Source organism: Myodes glareolus, chromosome X (genome assembly GCF_982192425.1).
Source record: "Myodes glareolus chromosome X, mMyoGla1.1, whole genome shotgun sequence".
NCBI classification, from domain to species: Eukaryota; Metazoa; Chordata; class Mammalia; order Rodentia; family Cricetidae; genus Myodes; species Myodes glareolus.
Genome location: NC_142053.1, coordinates 116,363,042 through 116,368,772, shown reverse-complemented (window position 1 = coordinate 116,368,772; position 5,731 = coordinate 116,363,042).

The window sequence follows — 5,731 nt, the reverse complement described above, 5'->3', positions numbered from 1 at the left end:
TCTTTACTTTCAGTCAAGAAGTCTGCCTTTGTTTACCCGAAAATGTTTCTATAAATTTAAAGACATAAGGACATATACTTGAGAGTTTCAAGACAAAATATTTCCTAACAGGTTCAAATGAGTTTCATACTGATAACTTTGTGCTGTCTATATACATGTAAGATATCTTAGACCCATAGTATGTATATGATTTGAATGTTATTTGATACCTTTAGAAATGTGGTCGGTCTAATCCAAGACAAACAGTAATACACAGGAGAAACATAAATATTCTAAACAACAAGGAGATAAGGAAAGGAAACTGCATAAGACCTTGAATTAGTTTTTCTTCGTGATGCCTCAAGGCACAGGGACAGTGAACCATTAAAATTAAAAAAAAATGTGTATATATACTTATGAACATACATACATGCGCGCGCACACACACACACACACATATTACATTTGTGACATCACCGCAAATGACTTTTACCTGTATATTATGTACTTGGATTTGGACAAGAAAGTAAGTTATTTCTAGTTACATCGGGCCTCAGGGAAAGCCCCAGAGAGGCCTAGGTCTTAACAACCTCCAACCTAGTCCAGGGCATTCAGGACATTTCCATGATCAAAATCCCAATTCTTCTCCATCTTGTGGATTTTAAGTTGAAATATGTTCTCAGCAGTGGCCTTGGTCAGGTCTGTGACTGTCTGTCACTGGGTGGGTTTGGAAGTAGTCAGTTGTCATGTGCTCTCCTCAGACTCTCAGACAGCTGGCTGGAGCACAGGCCTGAGTCTTCTGCACCAGGTCATAGCCATTCCTCCTTTCAGTACTGGTGTCTTTGAAGAAATGAAAGAATACTGTTTCTGATATTAGCATTCTTACATGTTTAGATGATGTTAACATGTCTGTACAGAATTATCCTTATTTGAAATTCTGTCTGTAATTTATGCACTTTGAAAAACAGCCTGAGCTAGATACCATCCTGATAATGGAATGTCTTCTTAGATTATGAAAACCCTTTTGTGGGTATTTGTGATAACTCGTAGATTTTTGTTATTTTGTCTGCTGATGCTGTGGCATAGGCACCTGACTGTAGAAATCATATGTGACTGTTTCTGAGAGCTGTGTTTGCGAGTCACTGTCTCTTGTATAGCATAGGTTTAAAATGTATTCTAATGTGAGGTTCAATTTCTCCCAGGATAGAACATGTAAAAGATTTCATTGGTCTCTATTCTAGTCAACTCTTAATGCTGTCAGTGGTTTTTTGCATATCTGATTCTTTGACAGTGTACTACTGTGCATGTCATCATTTTAAGTCATTTTCACTGCTTTATATGATTTCTGATCACCCTTGACCCAGTGATTCATCTTGTATGTTGTTCACTCGTTACAATATTCAGTGGTTCTTTTGGTCATTGTTCCTGTCTGTCCAGAACTCAGGTAATTCCCTTTTCCCTGCTGATACCTGCCTTGAGTTTCTTTCCAAAATTTCATTTTGGCTGTTAATAGCTGTATATGGCTTTTATTATGTTTAGATATGTTGCTTGTTTCCCTGATCTCTCCAAGATCTTTATCATGAAGTGGTGTTGGATTTTGTCAAATGCTTTTTCTGCATCTCATGAGATGATCATATATTTTTTCTTCCAGTTTGTTTATGCGCTGGATTACATTGGTTCACTGTCTTGGTCTACTCTTTTGGTTCACTCTGTGTAGTCACAGCTTGTGCTTCAGAGTTCTTCTCTTGGTTTCTCTGTGTGTGTAGCCCGTGATTCAGAGTTCCCCTGAGGCCGTGGTAGATTGGAGTCTTTGGAGGGGGAGTGGGTCTTGTAACTTACTGGATGAGATTGATGGGGTGGGGATATTGGAGGAGCCTACCTTTGGGCATCTCTGTGTATTTGCAGCCTGTGTTTCAGAGTTTCTCTGAGGTCTTGGGAGATAGGAGGTTTTGGGGACAGAGTGGGAGTTGTAGCTTACAGGGTCCAATTGATGGGATGGTGCTGAGGTTTTACCCCAGTATAGAGGGCCTTGTGAGTAGGGTTCATTACTGGGTGGGTGGTTACTGACACCTTGGCCCTTTCTCTGTATAGTTATGGCCTGTATTTCAGAGTTCCTCTGAGGTTCTGAGAGGTAGGAGGTTTTGGATTCAGAGTGGGCCTTGTAGTTTGGAGAGTCCAATTGATGGAATGGGGGTGTCGGAGCAGCCCACCTGCAGGAAGATTGCCTGCTATCTGGCTAGACAAGCTAAGGCAGGTTGGGGAGATTTTGCCCATTTATGGATGTTTAGAGAATAGGACGTCTTGCCTGGTGAGTTGGTACTCACCCTTGCACATCTCTGTCTAGTTGCAGCCTGTGTTTCAGAGTTCCTCAGGGGTCCCTGGGGATAGGAGTGCTTGGTGTCAGAGAGGGCCTTGTTGCTTACATAGTCCAGTTGATGGGATCTAGATCTCTGTATTTTTAAGCATATACTTTTCGACTAGAAGTAGTGTAGCAGTGAGTATATACCTGATGATCCTGGGAGGATCAGATGTTCATAGTCTATCTGTTTCCACTGTTAACAATTTGTCAATGATTATTTTCATCTCAGTTCTTATGTCCAGCACTGGATAGTACCACTATTAATGGCTTTCAATGTATTGCTGTCATGTAGCCTTTGACTGTGGTATTATTTTGAGAGACCGTCCTCATTAAGTTTGAGTCTCCTGTTTTTGTTTTCGGTTGAAACTGTCTCCCTCTTCCATTCCTTGTTTCCTGACACCCTTGCTCACTCCCTTCCTTCTCTTTTTGATTCTCTTTTTCTGTCTCTCTGTCTCTGTGTGTGTGTATTGTGTGAGTGTGCGATTTTTGTGTGCATATATGAGAGAATGAGTTTAGTGTTGGAAAGTAGTCAGTCATCATGTGCTCTCCTCAGACTCTCAGACAGCTGGCTGGAGCACAGGCCTGAGTCTCCTGTACCAGGTCAAAGCCATTCCTCCTTTCAGTAGTGGCGTCTTTGAAGAAATGAAAGAATACTGTCTCTGATATTAGCATTCTTACACGTAGATGATGTTAACCTGTCTGTACAAAATTATCCTTATTTGGACTCCTGTCTGTAATTCATGTTGCAAAACAGCCTGAAAACGATCCATCCCGAGAATGCATGCCTATTTAGAGTTAAAAACCTTATTGTGTGTATTTGTGATAACTCATAGAGTTTTCTTACTTTGTCTGCTGCCTCTTTGGGAATAGGCACCTGGCTGTAGAAATCATATGTGACTGTTTCTGAGAGCTGTCTTTATGAGTGACTGTCTCTTGTATAGCATAGGCTTAAAACATATTCTAAAGTGAGGTTCAGTATTTTCCCAGGATAGAACATGTAAATGACTATTTTGGTCTGTATTCTTGTCAACTCTTAATGCAGTCAGGATATTAAGGTTTACCCTTAGGATAGCATTTTGTCTGTGATTTTATTTGCACATTTAGTTCTTTAACAGTTTCTTAATGTGTATGTCACCAGTTTAAGTCATTTTCAATGTTTTATGTTTTCTGATCCCCCTTGTCCTAGAGAAATCACTTGTATGTTCTTTACTCGTTTCTTCGTTCAGTGGTTCATTTGTTCATTGCTCCTGTGTCTCCATAAATCATGAATTTCCTTTTTCCTACTGATGCCTGCCTCCCATTAACTGGATGCCATTAGTCAGTAGTGGTTGAATTTTTCTACTGTTTTTGTATTTTCTGTGTCTTTCTACTTTTCTTACTTAACCTTTGCTTGTCCACATTCCCTTCCCTTCCTTTCTTTCCCGTACCCTTCCCATCCTTTCTTGTTGCCAATTACCTTCTCCTGTACCTGTCTTTTAACCTGTGTTTCTTCTCCTTTTATTTCCTTTCCATTCCCTCCTTCTTCCCTATATCACCTGCTTGTTATTCCTCTGCCCTTTAATCATTACATCCCTTTCCCCATTTCCTACTGATGCTCTATTATGAACACAGTTTTATCTGTGTTTTCAACTTTGTCTGTTTCCCCCCTTTCCACTGTATTTCTCTCCTCCCATTCTTAACATTTTATTTTATTTCAAGACAAAGAAGCCTTTCTCACATTTTTCACCCTACTAGATTTTTCTTATTCTTTTTTGTTTTTATTAATCTTTTTTTACCTCTCATGTTATCGTTAATTTTTCTTTATAGTTTGTATTGGTGTTTATTATTAATATGACCATCAGCTTCATTATTACTTTTATTTGACTTTACAGATAGGGCCTGTCCGTGTGCTTCTGGATTTCCTAGAAGTCATTGTGTAGACTAGGGAGTATGCAAAATGACAGACATCCTCCTAATTCTGCCTCAGGAGGCCTGGGATCCAAGTCCTCTGCTGGCATCCTGGCTAGATTTCCATTTTAAAGTCACTCCCATTTCTCCTTTCACAATTCTTTCCATATATCCCACCCTTTTTCTTTCTCTTCCACCTCTTTCTCTTTCCCTACTGCCTTCTTCCTTTTGTGCCTCTTCTCTGTCTGACCCCTTTCCCTTTCCCTTTCACCCTTCCCCCATACTTCCCACATTCCCACAGTTCCTGTCTTCTAAGATTGCTCCTCCTAGTCCAGTTGTTCCTCCCCTTCCCATAGGTTTATCCCTTCCTCACCCATTTCCTATCTGCCCCCTATTTGCAAAAAACCTCGTTTTATTTTTTCTGCTCTTCGGAAATACTTCTTCCCCCCGCCCCACAGCCTCTCATTTCACAGCCCTTTCCCATGTTAAAGGTTTCTTCCCTTGACCCCTCTGGAAGTAGGATGGGCATTTTTCCTTAAAAAAGAAAGAAAGCTCCAGCTCCCTCCCCCTCCCTCCAGGTCCAGGAAGGCGAGTATCCAAACAGACTGGATCCCCAAAATCCAGCATATGCAGAGGAAACAGGTCCCAGTGTCATAGTCAATGGCTTTTCAGAAAGACCCCGGGCCAGCCACAGTCAGAGAATCCGGCCAAATTCCGAGAATCTGGCTAGATCACGTCCTCGTTCAGTCCCAGTCCGACTGGCCCTGGTAAATTCTCATCAGATCCGTTCCCTTGTATCAGTGGGTGATAGCATCCCTCGCAGTACTGATTTCGTCTTTCATGTTCCTCCTCCTTCTGCTCCCCGTCCGGACCTCGGGGGGCTCAATCCGTTGCTCCAATGTGGGCCTGGGGGACGGAGGGGAAGGAGGGGGGGAGTGGGGGGAGTGGGAGGGTGTTGGGAGGGGGGGGCGGAAATGGAAACTTTTATAATTTAATAAAATTTACTAAAAAAAAAAAAGAATCCTGAAAAAAAAAAAAGAAAGAAAGAAAGAAACCCATGAGAAGGGTAGGGAAATTTCTTCATCTTCAGTCTCACTAAACGGTTCTCCTGTGCTTTGCACCTAACCGTTCATTGTAAATCTCTAGTAAGTTCTTATAGTATTCCTGCTACTCCACAGTCAGGTGGGTATTGGCGCTGAGTTCCAATTCCTACATTTCTCCCTACTTAGTAAGCTGGATGGGACCAGCTTCTGCAGCACAGGCTGTGGGCTTGGGCAACAAGCTCTGTGTTCGGCCCTGCCAGGAGGGGTTGATGTAGAATGTTCCTCACTTCCAGTTCCCAGAAGGCCCTGGTGCATTCTGTTTGGCACTTTGGGCCATTGTGAGGGCTGTTGCCCCGAGGTGCTCAGGCCCTTTGGGGTTTCTTGTCCAGCTTGTGGACTCTATCAGAGTTGTGGGCCCTCTCCATGGATGCTGAGTGCTGATTTTGGCCTAGTGGAGCTCTCT